Source organism: Bombus fervidus, chromosome 2, assembly GCF_041682495.2.
Source record: "Bombus fervidus isolate BK054 chromosome 2, iyBomFerv1, whole genome shotgun sequence".
Taxonomy (NCBI): Eukaryota; Metazoa; Arthropoda; class Insecta; order Hymenoptera; family Apidae; genus Bombus; species Bombus fervidus.
This window is the reverse complement of record NC_091518.1, coordinates 6,293,499-6,320,152: the sequence shown is the minus strand read 5'-3', so window position 1 is coordinate 6,320,152 and position 26,654 is coordinate 6,293,499. Positions and strand designations below refer to the sequence as shown.

The 26,654-nt window shown below is 31.4% G+C and overlaps 1 protein-coding gene and 1 long non-coding RNA gene across 4 annotated transcripts in view; one reads left to right on the top strand and one right to left on the bottom strand.

Moving 5' to 3' along the window:
• Positions 1–26,654, bottom strand: part of Foxo (forkhead box, sub-group O) — a 289,789-nt gene that overhangs the window by 190,701 nt on the left and 72,434 nt on the right. The window lies entirely within an intron of this gene.
• LOC139994961 (uncharacterized) lies at positions 16,852–18,833 on the top strand. Its single transcript, XR_011801836.1, has 2 exons — positions 16,852–17,429; positions 18,092–18,833. It is a non-coding gene; the product is annotated as an uncharacterized lncRNA (long non-coding RNA).

Below are 26,654 nucleotides of genomic sequence, written 5' to 3'. Positions count from 1 at the left end.
TTGACACCAGAACTGCAGGAAATCTTGAGAATATAGAAGCAATTGTTCTCTAAAATGTTTATCTTGAATTCTTTCATTATTTTATTATAAAGCAGTAATACACCACTCTATTTGCCTTGACATAGAATACATTGATTTTGTAATAAAATTTTATAGCATTTTATTTTTATAAAAAGTATGCATGCGTTAAGACAACACAAATATAGAGAGAAAAACAGAGAAAGGTCAATGCTCTCTTTCAAAATTTCATTAAAGGGCAGTTTTACAGCGATTCGACGTTATTAACATTGAACGCAATTTTTCCTCATTTATTAAACGCGACCAGAGCGGGCTGGCTGTCCGTTTATATGAAAAATACCGTGTTTCGCAGAAAACGTTGGAATTTATATTCAATATCAGAATCGGGGGTACAAATACTTGAAAATCATCGGAGCTAATAAATGCATTAACCTTTCTCATTTTGCGCACAATGGACAGCTATTTCAATATGTTTGTAAGTACAATTACCGAAATAAAATATCCATCGTGGCTATTCTTGCGCTTTGTCTTAATATTTTCGTACGAATTTCGTAGAAGTTTAAAATCAATTGTAAAAAATTTCTGAAAATTATGAAAATCTGTGAAAAATATCCGAAATAAATATACAAGTTTCTGAATAATTAAATATAGAATTTCAAATTCCTGATAAAAGTATTAATCTGGATATTTTACAGAAAATGTTTATGAAAATTTAATAGTAAAAAAGCAGTTATATTAAGTTCTTTATGCTCTTTTTTTCTGTTCTTTAGTTTATTAGGATATTAAATCGAAAAATATTATTTATTCTGCGTTAAAAGTAACATTTCTGACACTATTGATTCATTAGTCAATTTTTCAGTTTTAACAAAAATCTACATTAACACTTGACAGTATCTAAACATCTGTTCATATTTGGCACGATGTAATTTAACTCTAAAATTATAAGTAAAAGAATCGGCTAAGATTTAATTTTTTATTGTCCCTATAAAGAATATAATATGATGAAATTGATTAAAACATAATAGTTATCTAATGAAAATTAACGTGCATAGATGTGAAATATTATGAATATGAATTATAAGATTTTTGTTCAAGTATTAGATGTTTCTAAACTTCGGAAAGAGAAAAGAAGTTTTTCGACAATGTTAATGGAACCATCACGATTGATTCCTTTACATCAGAAGTGATACAGTTTAAAACTGTTTCTCAAAAATTATAAAAGCTTTAATCAAATTTATCAGCAAGAAGAACAATGCTCATAAGATAGGGATTAAGCGTCGTTTCTGCTATTTCTCTTTTAACTATAAATTATTTCTTACGGCACTAGTTGGAAACAAAATTTTTCGAATTGTGTAACTTTTATAGCAAGAGTGCCATATAGATATTTAAAAATTCCACGAATTGAAACGTGAAAACGTTTTATTTTAAAACGTTTTGCTTACATAATTAGCGTGAAATACGTACTACTTATTTTTAAATTTATATTATTATACTATGGAATGAAACATTAACAAAAGCGTCATTGTATATTAATGAGTTGTGTTCACTTTAATACATTATTGATAAGGTTCGCACTAAATAATTAAAATTTATAATCGTTAATTAGCAAAGAAAGCGGCAAGTTCTATTTTTGACCATTTAGTTTATATATATGACACTCAATATTCTTACACTGTGCAGTGTTATACTTAACCCTTTCAGAATCACGGAACGATATGTTTCGTTACACAGTATTGTTCGTACTGCCACGGACGAGATATCTCGCGTGTTTGTTTTTCTGTATTTACAGTTCGACGATTAAGCGCCATCGCTGTCTATAGGAAATTACAATCTCAAGATAGGAGTGGGATACTTTACCCAAAGCACGCAATGAGCGACATCCAGCTGATTCAGTTGTCGTCGTTCCTGCCTCTAACACTATTTGACCTAATCCAACCCAACGAGAAAAGATTCTTGTTTCGCTAACGTTACATTTTAACTTCATCACGGGATTGAAACACATACTCATACTGATATACTTATATGTTCTCTCGTTGCAAACCTATAAAATCAACATCCGCATACTTACAAAAAACAGTATGCTTTTCGACAAAGTTATCTCTATCAAAAGAAAATACTTTATTTAAAAGATAGCGATAATCGGTACAATAACATATAATAAAATTGGCAAACGAAGTAACAGAATGAAAAACCAAACATGCGCAATGTTTTACACTTTTTTTTATTGGAATAAAGAATACAATTAAAGAATGGGCAAGCGGTTTTTCTAAGGGCGGTCTACTAAAAAATAAGTTTTAAAGGTTCGAGACGTTTATATCTTGCGATACTAACAATAAGCACGACGCACTTCCGCGTCTATGGAAACTGAGCACCTGTTGTCGATGCTTACCCTTACATTATATACTTTGCTCTGCTTTTATGGCACGCGGCACATACCTACGCGCATAGGTAACGGTAGATGTTTCCACCTATACTAAAAGGAGCTTCGAAGTGAAAGGAGACGAGGATACGCCGCGGAACAGTGTTTCTCATATCAAAATGAAAACGCGACCAATGTGTGCAAGCTCAATACAAAATTTCGGTGCTTCAATTCTGCGTTCAATAACATATTAATATTAATCGTTTAAATATACGGAAATATTTAAGACAAAAGAATTTAATAATTTTAGTTCTAATACTTTATCTGTAGAATTTCAATAGCGGTGGACAATTTTATTTATGATTGTAGAATTATACTACAAATATAAGTAAATATTATGTAGTATAGTAAATAGATAAGTATATGAAACAACAAACATTTTTTTAATATTTTAGTTTCATATTTTTCAGTTTCTCCGTGAATAAACAAGAATTTAACAATAAAAGACTACTCGCTGTATAACCGCGAAGGTAAGATTGATCGATAGTTTCTTCGAGAGTATCGTCTCGATTGTTTGATCGGCATGAGCCAATCAAAATATTCGAATCTCTCAGAAAATGTCTTATTCATTATTCAAATTTCTATCTTCCCGAAATCCGAGAAAAATCGTGTACCGTTCACGTTTCTCTGATAAACGCCCTCTTGCCTGTTGTTTCATTCCTGCCTACTGATCTGCAGCGATTTGTTTCATCATTCTGACCGGTTATTCACGACCAAAGTTTTCTGTTGTCTTGTTATAGCTCATTGAAAATCAAGTTTTCTAGAAAAATTTGAGAAACACTGCGTCCCGCGTCAATAGTATCGTATCGATAGTAACGAGCTAGCTTGGAACGCAGAAATTGTTGTATATTACGCTACATATTTATAATCATACGCAAGGTTATATATATCTAAGCATGCGCCTATATATAGGTCCACCTTCAGTCATGTATATGCACGTACACGCATTACGTAAACGCACTTGAGCGATGCGACTACGCATAAGGGTGGCTTTATAAAAAATCCTCTAGGGATCGATGCTGTTGTTGCCATGGATATGGTAATCACCGTTTAAACATGTCTGCGAGTGTTTTTCACCATGGCGGCGGTCGTTTCTGTGTCACCATAACTTTTAAACTACCTTCCCGCCATCGTTTAAAAATCGAACCGCGACAAGCTCCAACCTTCTGTTTCTTTTCTGTCCCCGTTTCTCCCTCGTACGATCATCTAATTAAAAATTTTTTATTGAAGTCAGTGAGCCAATTACACTCACCGATTTTGTTGCTTTTTTCCATATGATACAATAAATCGCTGAAATAAAACTAAATTTGTATTGTATCGAAATATGGAAATACAAAGCCACTCACAAGTATCTGGATATTTCAGTCGATCTCTAGTAACACTATATACATATGTAAATTCTTTCGATATATAAAAATTAATGGTAAATTAATAATTAGAAGCAATAATAATAATAATTACTGCATGTTCTGATGTTCTATCTCTACTTCTATTATCTATGAACCTAAAGTGTCTATTAAAAACGTAGTAATGATCTATTTTACTATTTATTGTTTTTCTTTATTCTAGTAGTTAAAGATAAAAAGTTTGTTAAGTAATAAAATAATTCTACACAGTTTTTCAATTTTATTGTAAAAAAGAAGAAAATATGTAGAAAGTTCTTCCGAAGTTTTCTATGTAAATTATTAATGATAATAATAGAAGTGAAAATATTTAAGAATTGTAACTTTATGATACGACCTATGATACAATGTAATATAACGTGGCGTCGTCGATGAAATGGAACGTTTAATATTTTGTCAAGTATTCCATGAATCAATGACAGCATGTAATACATAACTAATCTCATGTTTTAGGATTTTTAGTACATACGTTTTGGATTGTCTAGGAAGTTTATGTTGTTTGTGTTATGTTTCGGTTATATGTTTGGACATTTGATCATTGTTGATATTTAAATACATTCACACATAAGTGAAAGTCATTGAACGCACATGGAATTCACCATTATGTAATCTGAAAGGTCATCTTTTCACGTGACTTTGAGAAAAGTTCCATTATAATTGGTTGACTTTTCTAGAAGTTACGCTATTTTAAAGACGGAGAGAGATAGAAAGCATTTTCTATATTTAATGACATTTTGTATCATTTCATATCGCAAAGGCAAACATGTCTAAAAGCATGCAAAAGGCATATAAGGTATGTAATGTTTATAAAGAAAGTATTTTATCTCATAGAATTGTTCATAAATGGTTGATAAAAATCTTCGAATAGAAATTTCGACTTTAAAGATTAAACATATCCTGGAGATTGATGTATATATATACATCAAGATACATATCAATACATATACATCCATATATATATGTATATATGGAAAATAGTAAAAATGTTAGAAATATCATAAATTTCTGCTCACAAGGATTTAATCTGTATTTACCTTATTTATCTAAAAATCACTACGAACTTCCTGAATAATCATATTTCAGGTCAGACATTTCATTAATCACATGTAATAGCCAGCTGTTCTTTTGCATGTAATATTTAATTTCAAGAAATATTTTAACATTTTTACTTTTTATAAAATAAAATTCTTCAGATTTAAATTAATGTTATATGATTCTACAATTATCGTTTCTATGATTACCAATATTATCTGAAACATCGTTTACTTTGTCTGAAATATTTTCCAACAACATTATTACTTTGTAAACCTCATTATGATCATCGCTAATATCCATGTTTTCATTATTACTTGGTATTTTTGGTAAGTCGACCGCAAATATCTTTATAATATTGTTAATTCCTTTGTCACTACTTATACTTAAATGGTTCAGCAAATTAATTTACGTAACGAATCAATTTGTTTTCATTTATTATTGATTGTGAGTTACAAATGCTATTGTTCGATAATATAAAATACGAGATATCAAGTCAACTGTCTTCACCATCAGAATACGAAATACGAAACTAGCAGCGATGAGTCAAGTGAGCATTAACAATTCTCTGTACTATTACTGTGTCACGTAACATAATATTAGGATATTATATATATAATTTACAATCAATCTTTAGAAATGTAAAGCTTCGTTATTATTTTAAGACAGTAGCATAGAAAATGAAAAGCTCCGCTATAGGATGTAAAAAATCCTCCACATGTAAAAAGCTTAGTTTCCATTTCAAATTTATTTATCATAGCTATAATTTAAAATAATATTCTGCAGCATATACATTGCGTTATTCCAGTATCATCCATTGATAACAAATATCAACATTTATATAAAATTTTAAGACCTAATCATTGTTTATATGCAATTCAACTTGAATATACTGTTTAATTTCCTATATATTTCCTAATTTTACATTGACATTTACAAAGTGCTTGCTTTTAACATTTGAATATTTCTGTTATTATAAATAGGTTGCAGATATTTATGCAAATTTATATTTGGAAATAATTTAAATAATGTATGTATGAAAATAATTCAAATATTGAAAATTGTTCTACCTACTAAATATTCTAATTAGTACTATATCTTGAATATTTTATATGTTCTTGTTTACATATATTGATAAATCCCATCAAATTTACCTCAAATGTGTTTAGGTTAAGATAGAAATTAATTAAAACGTTTTTTTATACCCACCCGAATCTCTAGTTTTTGACTTGTTGTTTACTTCTATATCGATATATCAAATAATCTTGAATATTATGTTCATCTTTAAACCTTTTGTAAATAGATAAAAGTCGACAATGCAAAATACATTTTTAGTTATAATATTATACATACTTGCAATGTAATCGTCGGGTTAAACAATTGAAATTTAGGTTAAAGCTTAAACTAATGTGTAGTATGAATACAATCACATTAAACTAAAATTATAATCTCTACCAAGAGTGTGACATTAGAAGGCAAGAGGTTAAACCCGTTGAACGTAAATCGGCAGATATGCAAAATACCACATCGAAGCGTAGACCAATGGATGCGCCTTCTAAATTCTCGTAATCCCGAATAAACAATAATGATCTACAAGATCAAGACTTTGCGTGATTGGTAAGAAAAGGCAAAAATACCACGCAACCCGGCGTGGCGCCTCTTGTTGCTTTTGAACCGAAGTTCCGTACGATGATGAAGTTACAGATAGTGTTCAGAAGAAAAGAGGCGGGGCTTAACATTATTCGTTTTACTACGTTGCAAGAACAGCACGACCTTGAACGATGTTAAGAGAAGGCGAAAGCCAGCGAGATCGAGCGACCAAACATTTCGTTCCACCTCGAAAGAGACCCTGTTGCGCCTCGTGTTTATGCTCACGCAGCTAGGAAACGGCCAAATCTAATTTATTCCAGACAGAATCGGCTTCTTATTCGAAAAATTTCATCTTTGGAAATAAGCAAATAATTTTCTGTATTCCGTTAATAATGATCAGACCACAAATGTCTATGTAATTCCATATTTTTATGAACAGAGCTAACCATTTAAACTGAGATTTAGCTCACTTACTAGACATTATAAATACGATAATTGGGAATTTCTATATGTATATTTTTGCACGTTACTTATGTACATTCTGTACATTTTTAGCCCAAGACTAAGTCTCAGTTTAGTAATGATGTAAAACTCCTTTTCGATTTGCGTTTTATGTAAAACGAAACAGATTTGAAATCTATTTGAGTTCCATTGAAAATATTCGGTCTATTGAATGTTATAACGAGCGCTTTACTTCAAACATTTTATATATTTTTACTAATCCTGTGCATTTTGTATAGTTTTTTAAATGTTCCAAAAATGCATAAACATCCATGGTTTAGTAATGATAATAACTTTTCCTTGAACGATGATTACCAAATTATTTATCGGATACCATTATAACTTTCTATTATGTAATTCATTAATAATATTGTAGTTTCCTGAAAAACGGATCTACAGCTTTATAATGAATAAGAGGTGATTCCATAAACAACAAGGTTTTTTAATATATCATGAACGTACGTGATATCGCAAATACTTGTAGAAAAGGAGAGAATTAAATTAGTAATTAATGACTAAGAAATAATTCTTTTCCGATGCGTGCCGTCAAAAATTTCATTTTAAGATTTTACACGTGTATGTTTTTCCTAATTAAATGATTGCATCATTATGAGATTTTTGTTTGCTTTGTAAATATAAAAAGAACAAAATTTTTTAAGAGTTGTTATAATTATCAATTAAAACATAGTTAATATTGTAAAGCTAGAATTAAAGGTTTAAACGCAATTTACCATTTTATCTTGTGGGCTCTCTTTCCAGAAAGTTTCTCAATTATACTTTTGTGTTCATAATCACTTCATCTAGTATTCTACTTCGTGCTGCGATTTTGAAAAATTGGAAATACTTTATTACTAACAATGTTATCTTTTACCAAAATAACGTTTAAACGCAAATTCTATGTATTCAAAATCTATCATCAAGTCAATAGTGTTTTTAAGAAACATTTAACAATGAACCACTCATCTACCCACATATACATATACACACTTAGTTGATAAATAAAAAGAAACTGACATTCCATAACATAATAATAATTTGCCAAGTTTCTTGGAGATTTTTATTATTTATATTTGTAATATTAATTTTTATATAGAACTTATCTTCTGTCTATTCTTGTTAACTTGTATGAGATTTCAACTGCTTAATAAAAAAAAATTAATAACATTATTTAAGATTATTTGACGTTCCAGCGACAAAATTGCTATAAGGAAAAAGTTGAAAAGTTTGTGGATCCTTGGAAAAAAGTAATAAAATCAAAAACAGATTATGTTTTTCACTAACCAACAATATAAATAATTCTGTAAATAAGATATAATGATATTTAGTATACTAGAAACTTTTATTCAATACATCCTTCTGTAATTTTGAAGAATATATTTTTGTAATGCCTATGGTATAAAAACGGCCAGTTTTTTCCAAATCATACCGATTATCGATTATTTCCGATTTTAGATAGAAGTGAATGTAAACTGCATAGTCATCGAGTTTGACTGTCGAGTTTAAACTTGGTTGTAATTTAATTTGAGTGTAATTTTTATTCACCAGCGGTGCGCGACATCTCGCATATAATAGAACATTAACCCTTCGTGCGAACATGAATTTCGTCAGCATATAAAGTGTATAAATAGTATGAAATTTACGATGCGGTACACGCTCGCCGCGATGATACCTTTTCTACCATTTAACGCAACATGTCGTTCTTTTTGTTAATTAACTGTTAATAAACAAACGCTAGAATATTATAGATCAGTTGACGTCCTTTAATGATCGGAACATTCCTAAGTGCCATTTTCATTAAATTAAAGGGAAATTAATCAAAGAAAGTGTAGGTTAATTAACTTGTTAACCCTTTCATTCCTGAAGTATTTAACAACCATAAACTGTCTGTAATTCTTTAATAACCAATTCGTATAAATATTTTGACATATAGAAATGTAGAAGGATTATTTACGAAGGACTGTTTGAACAAAACTTATCTGTATTTAATAATACAATTAGCTTCTCATGAGAATACTATTCTGTTTTATAATTTTAAATTTGTAATCATACAATGACCGTGGGAAGAGGTTCGTTTGGATCAATCAAAACATCGTTTCAGTCAAATTAGCGATTAATAAAGGCAAAGTAACCAATTTTAGTTCTTTAAAGACTGAAAGACATAATATATTTTTTATATGAATAACAATACGTTAAAAAATGAATGATTTTCTAAATAAATAAATTGTTACTGCTAATTGAAAACATTGGCAATATGAAATGGAAATTATATCTTGTCGGTTTTAGTTAACATGTGAAGAAAATTTAAGTATAAATAATGCTTTTAATATTTTCTAACAATTACATATTTTCGTATATTTAATAATGTTAACATTAATGTAAATAATTCTATTGAATTAAATTTAGTAATAACGTGCGTTATGAGTATGCTTATAGCTGGAAATTACATATTCTTATGCTACATCTTTCTACGACGTTTATTCTTATATTTGATAATTTTATATTTGCAGGATAAATATATTTGTTTAATAACTTCGTGGCTTTGAGATAAAGATATAAATTTTAGTCAATTTGAAATTAAAGATTAACATATTTTCTCTGATTCTTTTAATTGTGGATTTTACAACATATTTATTGCTCATCAACTTATTAATAACTGTTTTACTTTACCTTATTATGTTGTAGAAGTATTACTCTAGTAACAGATTATGTCTTACAATTGCCACAGATACCAAGATCATATAAATTTTCTGAAATAGAAACGATTTGATTTACTGTCTCTCTTTATTTGTATAATTAATAGACTGCGGATATTTATGCAGATTCATACTTTTCTGAGTATAATAAAAAGAAATCTAACCTAAATTGAGAATGTTTTACGTACTAAATATTATAGTACGTAATATTATACTATATTTTTAACATTTTATATACTTTTATGTATTATATGCATCTTTGCATCTTCAAATTCTCCATAAATGCATAATCATCATAATCAGCGATCTAGTCATTAAACCTGTTACTAATACTTACTAACGTTATTACGAAAGACATTTAAATTATTCGTGGATGAACCTATGAATCTTTCAACATTAAATACTCATAATTAAAATTGTCGTGCTAAACATAAGTTATAATATCTATTACATGATTTATGATATTGGTTTCCGCATTTTTCAATATTTAAATATTTAACTGTAGTTATTATTCAATTATTACCTGACACCTAACGGAATATCAATCATGACCGATGCATCTTTCTCTCTACAATCTCTGAACCTATTAACAGCCGAACCTAATACTTTAGAAGTTTCATACAAAATTCAAAAATATTTCTTTCTACGATGTTAGCTACATTTTGACTAGCTTGCGACTAAAACGCACAACAACCAATAATTACAGTCAATATCTGAACTTTATTACCAACAGTAATTCCTGTAAATCATATCTACTTAGAAATACACCTATGCGACGTTCGCATATGAGCCGCAATAAATATGGCCTAAACGAGAAAGCCACTGTGTTATTCCATCCATTATTTAATGCCGGCTTAATGCCATCCATTCATCAGCGAACAATTAAGCAAACAATTAAATACGCTCGTAGCCGAGCGGGTCGTGCTCGCCCACTGATATTTCTCAGAGTGTAACGCCAGCGGCAAGTGTAAACTTTTCCGTGTTAATGTGGCCCTTTCACTCGGGAAACTCGTTATACCGTTCACACGTAACGTTTCCACGCAATCATAGTATGTACATATTCCTGCACGGAGTACACGCCTAATGCGTGGGCTTCGGGTTGCAAGGATTCTTAGAGAATGCGCGTATACGTTACGTATCGATGCTAGAACTTCGTATCGAAACCGCGCTTTCGTTACGCAACCACTATGCGTCGCAAATCCTGACATACGCCTTGTGCACGATTAAAAATCCACGGAGAAAGTTACGAAAAAGGTTCAGTATGCAATTCGGACATAAAAGAACTACATAGGCCCGCGAACAATTCACTTATACATATGCATATATGTATTATTCGAATAAATACAATAATTAAAATTTTGTCCATCTCTGATAAAATTTAATATTTGGTTAATATTTTAATGCCTTCTAATACTTTTAATTCTGCTCGCCAGATCCAGTGGAATTACGCTAATATGAATTACTGTCAACGTTGGATTAACCAGTACCGGATAAGTTTTACCCGTAGAAAATGCTCGAATCGATTTTATCGCTAACATGTGATATTGAAGAATGAGAACAATAGACAGAATCAAAAATGAAATTTCTCTGTTACTTATTTTGCGAGAAGCATTGTCCATTGTATAATTAACGTGATCTTATTATAGTGACAACAAGAAAATCGGAATGATTTGTCTGTGTGCTCCAATATTGTATTTCCAGTTAGATTTTGTATATAAAACATATTTAAGTTCGTGTTGTTTAAAGTTTAAAAATTCTTCTCGAAAGTTACTTCTAGCAGTAAAGCCCATTATTCACACAAAATATCATAAAGACAAATATTCTAATATTATTCTTATTAAAATATATTGTATAATACAACTGTAGGATATAATGAAAGATCGTTCTCCGAGTAAATGATTGAGAACTTATGAATTGTCAAATCATACATAGGTAGATTGTCAGAAAATTATGACACGCCTTAAAGGTTCATGGTAACATGTTATAAAAAAAAATGATATACGTTCAATTATTTCAGTGAAATTTTGCAAGTTTCGTGTAATATATTACCACATATTTTTCGAACTGTACTAGATAAATAAATCTTAAATAAGAAAGTAATTAGAAAATTTAATTTCCATCGTCTACAAAAACTAGAAATATTTTTGGAACTATAAATTTGTTGTAAATGAATATCAAAATTTCAAACTTTTGTAAAATCAAAGCAACAAAACGGTTTTAAATTCACGTACAAATAGATAGCTCCCGCTTTGAAGGTAGAAAGTCAAACGCTGGTTATAGTTTCAGAAAAAAATACAATCTGACGCAATTTTCACAAAGTCGCATCATCCAGTCCTGTGTCAACTTCTCTAGTGCAGGTCTACGATTTTCGAACCGTGACGGAATCCGGATTAACCATGCGGTGAATATTTCAAAACTAGGCTGTCCCTGTCATGCACAATATGGTTAGATAAGTAGTATTCGCAGCGTAAGATGCAATTTTTCAAATTGCGAACCGTGTGCATTGCGACTAATCCATCACGAACGCGTGACCATCTGGATTATTATTCACGCCGTTTGCAAACCTGGAGAGAAATAGAAATGCATAAAATAGTAATAAGAATACGTATCTATTAAACGATATATAGCTGATTTCCGCGAAGTGGATAGCTGTGCCTGCAAATAATGAACGTCGCGTGAGCGTGCAGACCAATTATTCCAGGAACATCCGAAACGGAAAGAGTAGATATGATAGAATGGATAGAGTGAACAGAATATGCGCGCTATCATTCAAGAGACGTAGATTAGGCACCGAAATATACATAAAGTGCTATACATACATTTTGTTCAAAACCATTGCGTGAGTGTTTCTAAAAAGACGAAACCCTATACGGAGATGAATAAAGATTCGACATTTGACATTTGACACAAATACAAGAAAAGCATAATTGAAAGAGAATTATTTAGAATATAGTACATACAATTGAAAGATAAGTGTTTGTGAGAATAAAGAAAAGTCGACGATTTTTATCTTAATTCTTTAACTAAATGTTACATTAGAATTGTTGAAAAATAAATAAGAATAGCACATATCTTTTATCATGGCTTTCAGAAGTTAAATTAATAAAAAGTTTGTAAATTTCTGAATTTTGTTATTCAGCTACGCAATAAACATTTATTTTTCAAAGAGAAAATAATTATTTTCTTCATAAATTAATAAATTAAAGTTAAAGAATATGACTTTCTGTTAGCTCATATATCCCTACATACATATATCTCGATGTTTAATTTTCATTCTGGATCATCCTACTTAAACATTGTCCAAAGTGCGAAATGAAATCTTGTAATCTATTTAGTCTGTCTAATGAAAAAAAAATACCATTCCTATCTACCATTTGTTCATCAAGCTTATCCTTATTCTACTACGTTAAGTGGCAAAGTAGCTTACAAAGAATACAAAAAAAGAAATCAATCAAGCCCACGCAAGAATCATACACTATGTGGAGAAATTCGTAATATTCGACAAATAGCTTCATAAAACATTGAAGAGATAAATAAATAAGGAAGGTGAAACTGTGAAACTCTAAGATAGTCACAATGAAAGAAAAATGTGTAAAGACATTTTGAATCGTATAAAATATGGTTAAAGTACATATATGTTTTAACAAACTGTCCTTCTAGTTAATGAAAGAGATAAATCGAATATGGTCCTCATCGATTTAATGAAATTTAGTATGGTAATAATCCTATATGTACAATAAACGTAGTCGCGATTTCAACTGCAACTTCTTTTTTATATATAATTATACTTGAGGAATGTACAATTTTCCACCAGAGCATTTGGTAGGTACATAATTCAATTTTACGCTTGTAGTATATAGCTATATCTTTTTGTTTCAGCGATATGAATCTTTTCAATGAAAGTTACCGCGTAGGTGCAAATAATCAACCAATTAGATTTTGAGATTTTAAAAAATCGTATAATATACATAGAGTATAACGGCAAACGTAAAAATTGTTCAATTCTTTGCCTTCGGTTCGTATCTAGTTGGATAAACTTCTTTACAAATTACTTAAAATCTTGATTATGAAAGTTCGAAATGTTTTGTGCACATTTTGTAATGAACTATATTTTTCTTGCTATTAAAATAATGTCAAAAAAAGAATTCGTTCAACTGGATATGAATTCGGAGAAAAAATTGGTTGAGCTCGGAAAGGGCTATGTGTGAAATTTCGGATTGGCGATGTTAAAGGAATCATGTTAGTTAAGACATAGCGGAAGGATAGATGAGGCTGGTGTGATCATGTCGTGTCATGGATATAAACGCAAACTCGCGATATTAGAAGGTGATGGAGCACGATGGAGTAGGACAGAAGGTGGGGTCCGAGGAAGAAGTCCAGTGACGTCACGCGCAACCTTGAGCACCGACCTCGGACAACGAGTCGCCTGGTTTATCTATATGCAAGCGACGGTTTTCTCTGTCTGCGTGGCAGCGGCAGTCGTGTGCTGACTGTAAAGGCGCTTGCGCTCTCGCGTGCACGCTGACGGACCGGGGGATACCAGGAGTGAGTGGGGAAAGGCGTGAAAATTCACCTAGACGTTATTCGTACGTGGGAATGAATGTCGTGATTGAAACAGTTCGATAGGTCGCCAAGTTGCTGCGAAGACGCATTTAATTGATATTTCAAATCCACCGAATTAATTATCCGGTGCCGCTTGGTTGTGCGCGTGAATCGGTCGTTTCTGACCGTTCATCGGCCGATAGCATAACGTTCGTTAACCGAAAGCCTTCAGAGTATTTTCCAAAAGCGTTTCACATTATCTTAATCGAATCGATATCCGAAGTTTTAGTTGTACTTTCAACTATTACTAAAAAAAAAAAAAAAAAAAGAAAAAAGAACGTTTTATCGGCGAGTAATGAAATAAAATAAATCGAAGCTCCGTATAAATTAGGAACGCTGTTCTGTTCGGTGTCTTCGAAAGTTTCAAACGATGCAGTGATTCGGTCGGCAGCGATTCAAGGCGATTTAATATGCACGGCATAACGCCGACGTTTAAGAGAACGGTTTTTACGAGGAATCGCCAGCACACGATGGTCTTTCAAGCGACATAGAGAATTCGCGCGAGCTGCGTGACGTACGAATGAAGCGGCAGTCACATTCTTCTCGGTGGCCCAGACGCAATAAAAATAATGGCTCCGTACCAGCCAATTATAATTGGCCACTCCACTACTACACGAGAGCTAATCCGTAATCGAGATTCGTTTTTTTCTTCTTTCTCCTCTCTAGACATGTCTGGTGCGGATCATCATTCGTCTCGCGTCTCCTTCACAAATTTGAAGGTTGGTGTAGGTAGCGTTCGAATTTAATTTTGATCGGCCGACAGGCATCTACATACGAACGCATCGTACATCGACATATATAATAAAGCCTTTTTAGTCGGCCAAGTAATGGACAGTGACGTTGAAAAACGAGCGTACCGATGGATGTCTCTTCTTTAAACAAAGTCAATTTCTATTCTTTTCGGTGCATTTAATAGAGCAATTATCACGGGAAAAGCGAACGATGTTTGACGACGCGATTATTGACGATAACCAGATTCGATATTGCGTTCATTTCTTGAAAGATTATTTTTTCAAATTAATTGTTTTAACAAATACCTATAGTTTCCTAATTTTTTTAAATCAATCAATTTTATCAATGAATCAATAATATATTTCTAACTAAACTTCTATGAAAATTAAAAAATAATAGGGTGACGATAATACTTTGTGGTCTGTAGTAGCAAAGTCTGTTTCAGACTTTTAAAAAATCCCAAGGAATTCTGGAATTTTTACCAACATTTCTACTACATTATACAATCGTTCGTTAAGTGAAATGTTTGAAACTTCTTTCAATAACTTCTTTCCCTCAAGAGTAGGATTTCTCTTTTGGGTTAATAACTAAATAGTTAAATGAAAAAATATTTGTTATTAATCGTAGGACACAGTAAAGTAAAGTGACTCTCAATGTGATTCGTTAAATATATTTGAGATTTTATTAGATTCACATTTTTGATAAAATTGTTCTCACATTGCCATTATGCTTGTTAATGAATGAACTGATAGAGATAATAGGGGAAAAATCTCGATCGAACAAATATCAACAGGCTATCTTAGTTTTGAAACAACCCGTATCTACGTAACCTTCAATATCGATGCAATTTTTATATTACTGCATCTCTGAAGAAATTAACGCTAGTATCCGAAATTCGAACAAATTTTTCGATAGATCTATGTGCTGAATACTCTTTTTATCTCATTAAATATCAAACAGTGTAAAATTCATACAAACGCAATATTGTTAAATATAGACGAAGAACGTGACTCACAGTTTGTTCTGTTAAAGTATAACAAATACATTATAATAACAAACATTTTATAGAAGTATTACACAAATCTGAAACACAAAGAAAATGTCTATAGTTTAAAAAAACCAAGTTTATATATATTATACCAATATAAAAACTTTCATGTTTTCAAATTTCACAAGATTATTATTAAATCGCTCACGAAAATATTTAACCATTTGTAATGGAAAATTGTTAGTATATATTACGTATGTCTTATCAAATATTTTGAAATATCGTCAGTATTATTGTAATATTTTTCAGTATACGTTCTAAAAGTTATATATTTCGGATTTGTAAGAATTATTAATATTCGGATTCAAAAGTCTTAGAATAGGGATGCTATAGTTTATAAATCTTCTCAAAATAATTTACGCATTAAATAATTAGTTAGGTGAATTAGGAACTATTTTTAACACTCTCAGACTCTAAAGTTATGTTTCCAGGAATCTTCATGGCACTTTTTTAAATCAAAGTTCAAATAAAAAAGATCACACAAATATTCGGATTATATTATACACAGGAGGAGGCAGTACAAAAAAAAAAATGTATACACACTTTATCGAAGAGTGCGTACATTTTCTTGGCTCTGTATATTATCGTCACAATGATGAAGTTTCATATCTTTATTATAAATCTTTTCAATATTGAATGTACATGATTCGTAGTAAATTTCTCCTTCTTCTTTTCTTTCTTTTCTTTTTTTTTTTTTTTTTTTTTTTTTTTTTTGATCTCGCGAGTTATTTTACTCTACCTATACTACGGTAGAAGTATTAACACTTGGATCCTCTGAAAAAAATAAGTTGAAAATTATCGATAGCAAAAAAAATTAATGATTGGTATTGGCGCGCCGAATTTAAGCTTCAGAAAAACAATGTTCGTCATAACTTGTGGGAATATTTGTTTCTAAAAATCTCCAATGAAGCATTGCGTCGTCGTAGATAATACTGTGACTTGGAAGGTTCCGATAGAAGCTAACTGTACGACTTGTGGTCTTCGACTTAGAATATTGTTTGCGATCAAGGAGCAAGGCGGATATTGTTATTTTACCAAGAATAAAAGGAATATGATAACCAAAAGAAACAACCGACAGCGAAGTCTCAGTCACGTACGCGCAACAATATAGTATCAGTCGTTGTAAATGCGCACGATGCGATGAAGACAGAACTATAATTCACGTGATTAAAGCTGCACTTTGATCATCTGTTTAGACTGCGTTGCCATTATCGCGAACGATGTATGTACTTCATCGAACGTATCGTTACAGACGCGAGCGCGACAGATTCGCGGGAAGTGCGTAGTTGTAGAGCTTCTTAATAATTAATAAATTAATTAATGGCAGGATAATATTACGCAACAAAGATAAAAAGTCATTCACTGTTGAGAATTTCTCGTAAAAAGGACACGTAAGTGGTCATATTTAACAGAACATCTACGGGTTATATTTGTTGAAAAGCTGCAGCAAATTTCATTGTATTTAGTATTTTATAGTATATGACATATATTAGGTGAACGAAATATCAGATTGATAAATAAATTGATAAATAAAATGCATGTAGTAAAAAGTATTCAATTTGTACTAAATATTAGTAGGGTTATCTGGCACGATTAGTAATATATGTATACTAATAAAATATTATTATTACGAAAAGTGATATTATTAGAAAATCTTTTTGTATATCTGTAATAAGATTGATAGTAAATCAAATGAAATTTTTTCAAACGCAAATCATCCGGTTATCCTATAAACATGAAATCGACATAACACTGTAGTACTACATCTAAAAAAGTTTATGACCTATACACTACCTATAATCTAACCTAATAGATGGAACCTTACGAATATTATCGCATACTTGATAAATTACTGTTCAGAGGATCCAGGTGTTAATACTTCTACCGTAGTATAGATAAAGTAACTAGTCGCGATCTCAAAATTATCAATATAATTTTCATAGAAACGCGTTGCTTGATTTAAGAATTGAACCTCTGATATTTCGATCTGATTTCAACGACCGGATTCGTTTAATTAACGAAAAGATCGCGGATAATGAATATTCCCTGGCAGCATCTTTCTTAGACTCTTTGATTGCTGTCCTTGATACGATTAACGAATCGATCAACGAAACAATCATACGACATTATCTTTGACGTGGTGAGGTACAGAATCAGGATGATGCACCGGAAAAATCGGTGAAGGTCCTAAAACGAATTCGTCATTCGCGAATGGAAACGAGCGTCAGCTCCCAAAAAAGAATGGCTAAAGTACACACGCAACTAACAAAATCTACATACCGACAGTCGCTATGGTACAACAGAAAAACCGCTAAGACTTCTCGATAGCTTTCCATTTGTATGCTTGTTGAATGTTCCAGGAGAACAGGTTGTACGTTGAAAAGACTAAAACAGTATAGTTATTGAGAAAAGGAAATATTGAACGAACCTGGTATCGGAACGAAACATCTTTTGTTGAGAAGACGCAGACTACTTAACTTTGCCTAAACATGATTATGTGATATTTAGATAATGTAAATAAATAAGAATGTGTTCTAGAAACTTAGAATAATTTTATAAGTATTTAATATTTCACTAGTTGACGTATTAATTATTTTGGAAATTTTCGCTCAGCGTTATTAAGTACATAGATATATATTTATTATTTCTAACTACATTTAGTTAAATAACATAACTTTGTCATTTCAATACTTAAACTACCAACTTTTAATATAAATGACCAATTTGTAAGTATTTATTTTGATGATTATAACGAAAATACGAGTACTAATATACGTATAAAATTAGTCAAATTGTATGGTTGTTATTCTATTTTAATGAAAGTTAATATAAATTGTGCCAAAAATACTGTTATTTTAATAATTGCTATAAAACAAAGTACGCAGTTCATCAAATCGATAAACTTAGCAATTTTTGCGTCTTATGCATCCACATTTTAACTGGCCACATTTTCATTGAAATTTTACTATTTTCCTTTTTTCTTTCCTCTTCTTTCGTGATTATACTTCAAGAGTATTTAAATTAAAGATGTAAATGAAAATTAGCGATTTCTACGTTTAGTAAACATTATTTCATACATAGAGTTTATATATATGCCACATCTGTATTCTATATGTACATAATAAATTTTTACCTTATTTCATGCTTATAAGTTATATTTGATACTTATATAGTCCCGGATTAATCATCCATTCGTTGATCCGCCTATACATTTGATCCAAAATAAGGCGTAAGTATGTATCAACTATAAAACTGAGAATCAATTGAATTAATCAGTTAATCGGGGAAAACGAGTTAGTTAATCATTCAGATGTTAATCTCTTCGATATGATAATTTCTTAAAGATCCCTTATCATTTTACATGTCATTTTACTTCAATTAAAAATATTATATATATTATATATTATATATATATAAATCATATATATTATGAATTATATATCACTTGCACAGACTAAAATTGAACTAATTGTAATTAATTTGTCTTTATTAATTTTATAATTTCTAATTTTATAATTATAGAAGACTCTAATTGGGAAACAATTCGATTAAGAGGCTAGAAGATTCTGACATAAAATTTTGAAACAATATTATATTACAAAAAAATATTCGGAAAGAAAAGCTAATTTTTTACTCTATCCAGTAACCCTTAAAATTGTTTTCCAGTATTTACTGGCTTGAACTTGAATTTTCATCGAAAATTATCAGACAATTCGACGATTCTCGATTCTCGATGGTAGAGGCACGATTTCCTACAGGAAAATTCGAACGTTCCCAGTCCACGATTGTAAATTCAAAATGCTTCGACGGATTATATAACGTCGTACTCACGTATTATCTATGAAAGTTGCGGGAACGCGGGTATCGCTCGTACATGATAGATTTCAAAGTTTCCACTAGAACTTATTAAAAAGCTGTAAATCGTTCTGGCTATCGTATCGACGTATCAGTGTAATTACAACGATAGGAAAGAGTAAGAAAGAAAGAGGGAGAAACAGAGAGAGAGAGAGAGAGAGAGAGACAGATACAAAGAGAGAGAGACAGACAGACAGACAGAGACAGAGACAGAGAGACAGACAGACAAAGAAAGAGACAGAGTCAGAAAGAGATAGAGGCAGAGAGACAAAGAGAGCAGGAGAAGGAAGAGAATAAAGGAAAAAGGTAGATGTGTATGTAATCGTAATCAGTTCTTATCAACATCATGTCGCGGCATACAGTGATCAACGGTTTAATTCTCTGGCGATATAAAACCGACGATTCGCGCAATGTCATTTTCCGAGTTCCGACGTTGGTTAAGTAATGTCGGATAGCTTAAATGTGCAAGTCTCAGCAAAACGCGCGAGTCCGTGGCCAAACACAAGCACGTATATATATATATAGATCACTCTATGTACGATCGCTCCTCATGTTCAAGTAAAACAGCTAATACCACACACGCGATACGAAAGATCTAGCACTGATTAGACCGCTGTCGAATATCGAAGAAACAAATACTCAATGCTGTGAAAATCATGTGCTTTAGTACAATGTGCAAATTAATCCAACTTTTATTGAATGTCGAAGAATCCCTGCAAAAAAAAAAATTAAAAACACCTCGTCACGTTCTCGATGCGATTCAGTACTCTTTTTCTCTCTTGTTGTCTACCTGTTCTCTTCACTCCTCTCATAAAGGCAAATTTTGTATTCGCACACCGACCGAAGATAATTATTATCGACATCGCCATGACGTTTTTATAATTGATCCAAACAGTATTTCATTGGTATCGGAGAAACAGTGTTGGAAAAATTGCTCCGAAACAAGGGGGAAGGAACGTAATCAAAGAATTTAACGATGGTCGTTGTACGGTTCTACGCTAAACATGGAATGGTCGAACAGCCTTGAATTTAAAAAATTCCGACAATTCAACCGCGAGATGTTATTAAAGTGGTTCGTTTTTAGAACGGACGTAATATACATAAATGCATTTTAAATTTAATCGACGAAGGTCGTAAGCAAATGGCTAGAAAAGGCTCGATAAATCCGTGAATACGCGGGCGTTTCGTGCAGGCTTCTTTTTACGAAGAAAAAAGGGAAAAGAACCCACAAACTGCGCAGAGTTCTCGAAATTCTGCAGACATACTGCATAAAGATATGCGACGCACAACTGGGATACGTTGAAAAAGCGCGGCCAGTTTTGTATTCGCCGCTGTAAACGTGTCGCTATACCGAACTGCGTACGACTTTTCAGAGAACGTATACATACACGCCTTTGCGTAACAACGCTCGAGGGATAAAAATCTCGGCTAATCGGTTCTTCTCAATACCTATGATAAAATGTACACGAAATATATCAATCGTTTATTGAAAATATCCATTCCAATTTCAAACTACGAATGGCTATCGAGACGAACAAGATTTATCGAGGAAGCCATAAAACATAATTGCAAGAAAAACACGAACCGATCCAAACAAACGCATCTGCCATACGCTTTCGTTTCTGGCGAATCTGTACCAAAATATTCCCGCATATATTTTCTACCAACTGTACTTTATCATTCTATCATCCAAACCGTCAAGCAATTGCAAACATCTAACGAGAAAAATGTCCAAAATCCACGAAAACAATGTGCAATTATTAAAATGCAAGAGTTTATAAATCATATTGTCTGTATATCTCGTATTATTATGTTTGATATTATCAATTTTCCTAGGTTTTTGATACTTTAATTACGATTTCAGTAGCGTTAAAGTTCTTAAAATCGGTTCTCAAGAACAACTTTTTCGCCTATATGATCAGTATCTGATCCAATGGGTCTATAATACTAGGCAAGAATAATAAAAACATAAAAAATATAAGTAATAACTTGTACACGAACAAAGGTACAGCGCAAAATGTCTGATCGAGAAGAACTTTTTCACTTACACTGCATATGACTAACAAAGTAGTAAAAAATATAGATAATCGTTATATGGTATACGAAATTTCGTGTAACCAATTTTTTACAATTAAATTTATTTCCATTTGTTCCATTTGAAATTTTTTATTTTTTTATAAAAATAGCCATGACACGCTTTAATGATATGTTAAGCATTCGTCATCTTTTTTTTTCTAAAGCACTAATACTGAAAATTCATCGTCTAGTCATCTTCTGAATCGACAAGAACGGTCGAGACGGTTTTTGCGCGTTAACCTTTCGCTCCAGACGGAATATCAACAAAACAGAGAACCACTGGCAGACTAATCATCCAGACCAGTGACGTCATCCTCTTGCGTTGCACCGGCGCGGAGCTGTACGGCGTACGTATCGTTGCACCCATGGTTGCACGCATGCGCGTTCGCTAGTCAGCGAATACCGAATTTTGTTATAGCGCATTTGCTCCGACGCGTCGCGGCACGGTGTGATGCGCATAAAACAAGGCTACGAAAAACTCATCCTGTATTATGCAGACTAATGTTGTCTGCTGCTTAACTATTCATATTACTTATTTACCACATTTTTGTTATCTACTACATTTTCTCTGTATGTAGAATCATTCTTATATAATCTGTAAGTAATTCACAGATATAGTATCACATAGTAACCAGAATAGATAAATGACAGGTTATGTTAGACTACCGAATGCCCGCAGAAACTTCACAAACTTGAAAATTAAATTGCAAACATGTACAAAATGTCACAAAATGTAGCTCTTAATTTTTGCTGGAATCAAAGAACTGAATCTGGGCTAGAAGATAGCAGTGAAATGTTAATTAGTCTATTTCTAATAATCTTCTAATAATATATAATATACTTTAAAATTAAAAATTATATAATATATGATAATAATAAATAATAATAAATCTAATCTATTCGGAAATGTCAGATTATAATTTTTCTCTTGAAAGACTTAAAAACGTACCTTCCTTTAGAAAATTTAGGACACTTAAAACAATTTCCTGTAAATATTATTTTTTACTTACAGTTCGAAAAAGAAAAGGCGACCATTAAATGACATTCTGTAAGAAGTAGAGATTATCTATTTTTAAGTGACGCATTATCTCGTTTAAATAATTGTTATGGACAAATAAAATTCTAATTTAGGATCTTTATAACCTAGAAACGTAAAAAAATCAAGGATCAAGTAAACGAAAAGAATCAAAATTATAACTTTTACATAGCCAGACAACTGTTCTCAAACTCTGCGCAGCAATAAAAAACAACGGTTCCAACTAGGCAATGAAACGAACATGAGGACAAAGACGGCACTTTCAAAATACCAATATAAAAATTGATCGTTCGAGTTGTAATTGCAGATTTCTATAGCTGATCTATTTTTAAATGACAGTTGCAACGGTAATTAAGCTAAATGATACTTTTATTGGTATTTACCAGTGCTCCTTTTGACCTTTTTTTTTTTTTTTGTTTTGGTTCCGTTTTCAAAGGATATTAAGACTTGACTGTCGCTAGGGTTTTGTATTATCTGTGCATTAAAAAACCATCAACAATTTTAATTAATCCTCGTTAAATATAATGCATTCTTTCATCATTTTTTAACGAGTTTCTTTCATTTTCACTTCGTAATGGGCGTAATTGACAGAAAAAGATTGAGATAGATATGTACTGAACTCTGGATAATAGAAGAACACAATAAAATGTATTACAATGTATGCTAGATAAATATGCTTGCTAAATACCGTTTTAGCATATTCAATTTACGCTTCTCTTCAAAAGCATTATTGGCAAATTCAGTAAAAATATATCGCAAATATTTTGCTGTAATTGTAGATTTTTAAAGTAATTTAATTTTAATAACATTAAATATGAGCTTTAAATGAATTTCAAGCCGGTCATTATAAAGCAAACATTGATTTTACGATTGTTTATAATTGAAACTAATCAGATATCCGATGAAATTGTCTAAAATATAAAATTGTTATAACTTAACAGTATATACTTTACATTGTATACTTTAACATAGCCTGAAAGTTCCTCAGACAAACTGCCTTAAATATCATACGTAATATGATCATCAATATTTATGTTTCATAAAAAGCAGAAAGTATATCTTCTGCATCTAATACATGAAATGCAGAAATCCTTTCCTTAAATTGCCCACTCAAAAGTCTTCGTCATTTTATTATACCGTTAAAGGATTAAATAAATGATCCTATTTGGTAAATTCAATGCTATAGTCTGTTTCATATAATCTAACCATGATCGAAATTATCTACAATTGGTTATAGTATACATAACATTGCAAGCTAACTTGCAACGTACTTTTTCGCACGGAACAATTTTAGCGAATTCTACGTCGTATTCGGCTTAAAAATAAATACGACGAAACGCGCAATGAAGGTAAAGAGGCGACCGCCAACGTAGCTTTTTGAGTGGCGTGTCGATTATCTATCTCAAATGATCGACCCTCAAAAACCTCGTCGGAGCACATCTAATCAACGATTACTTCGATTGGTCAGCACAACTACCTGTGGAATGATACGCGAGTTTCAATTTTCGAAATCAATGTGTCGATTAGACGAAAGATTAGATATAGAAATTTACACCAGAATTAATTTTGTATTGATTGTGCACTTGTAATACTGCTGACATTCTCATCAACAACTGCACGAAGTTGTTTCGATAGGGTTGATGTCGAAAAGCACAACGCTCAAATACAGGCATAATGTCACAGCTCATCCTGTAAAATGTCAATTTCGGTGCCAATTCAACAGAGCAATTCGTCGAGCACACGCGATAACGATGCGCGAACGCGTACTTGCAAATAACAGATCGCGCACATCGCGGACCAAGATATTTGGCACTGAATATCTAAAAATACACACGATCGTATGAGTGTTGTGCTGTCACTAACAATGTAGCGCAGATATCGGTTGTACTATCTACGGTCTAGAGGCCAGTATGTATAATTAGTAGAGACGACCGTTCGATTAAGGTAGCGCCTCGTTTCCTTGCTTCATCGAGTGTCTAACCGTGATCGTTTTTACACAATCCTTAAGTATATGTCTATGTACTGCTGATTGCTTTTTATTGCCGCCCAACAAAAACGTTGTTTATAAATTTAATCAAATGATAGCAACGCTACTTTACACGTATCAGAATTGCGTTTCTTTGTTTTGTTTTTAATGTTCTTGAATATGCTCTCTCATAAATTGATCGAATAAGGGCAATGCTGCATTCCACGTATCAGAGTTTTGATATATGTAGGTATAAATGCTTATACGATATATCATACTTTTAACTAGAACTTTAAATAGCAGATGTTTGTACACTAATATAAATTTAATCAAATAAGAGCAACGTTTTAGGTAAAATTTTTACCATATATCATATATTATATAGATTCTTCAAATGGTCAGGTGTTCAATAAAATAATTTTTTTACAATTATCTGAATTCTTCTCGACACTTGTCTGATTTTATTGTTCCATATTCATAAAAACCATCAATTGTTATCGAAAAATTCATTAAATGTTGTTGTTAGTTTCTTCATTCCTGAATAATTAATTCGTTGGAAAATTGTGTAAGTCCTTAAAAAAGATAATGTATAAGTATAACATCGAGGAATTAGAAGGAATGCAAAGAATTTCACATCCAAATTCATCAATTTTATTATTTTAAAGTAAGGAAGTATTTGTTCGTTTTGGTTTCTTCGCATTCACATAATTACATCGTACGTACGCAGAACTAATTTGTTCACATTCTTCATATTTTCCATTCATTCCAAATAATGAATATGTAATTACAGGTCTAATCATATTCTTATATTTTTCCTGGTTGGTTATTTTCACTAATATCTCTTCAAATATTGTTGTCAATGGAATTTTTCGGCTTTCCCTCTTACTTAGCTTCCAATGAAAGATAGATAAAATCACTCTTGGATTCTACAAATCAATGTTGAACTATGCTAATATATAAATTAACTTTTTGAAATAATTTTATGGTTGCGCATTTTAAATAAATTTCAAATAAATTAAGTTTTTAGTTACTTTTACTATATCTTTTATTATATAATTTCTAATATCGAATAGCAAAATTTGTATACGTTTTGGTATTCAACACACGCGTATTATATCAAATATATTTTTTGAATAATTGAATAATTAGAATTCGCGCTAGTTTAAGATAAATTTAAAGTTTAAAATTTGCTAATAAATGAAAAAATTTGAAAAACAAAATTTCATTGCACTTATTACAAATTACCATTCCTACATATACGATTATTGAAAATGCTTATACTGACTAATTAATTATTTTGTCTATTAATTTCTTTAAATATCTATATATAAACTGACTTAATTTCATGAATTGTGCTATCGTGTACTGTATTGTATATTTCTCAAGCCAAATATTTCATCCGATGTTATAGAATAAATAACTTAATATTAGAATCGCAAAACTATTCATTTTTCTTATATGGCAGGATACCCTTTACGAAATGATATTTACTCAAAATTCTACGTTCCTTCCATTTTTTATTGTTACAATTGAGTCGCGTTTTGTAATGTATACTCACACGATATGTACGTATTACATGGCATTTATTTTCGCCGTAGTAATGTGAGCTTCCCAACAGATTTTTGCAAACGCGTGCATATTTAACTCTAGTAAAAAGAATAGGCTATTTTTAAATCTAACTTT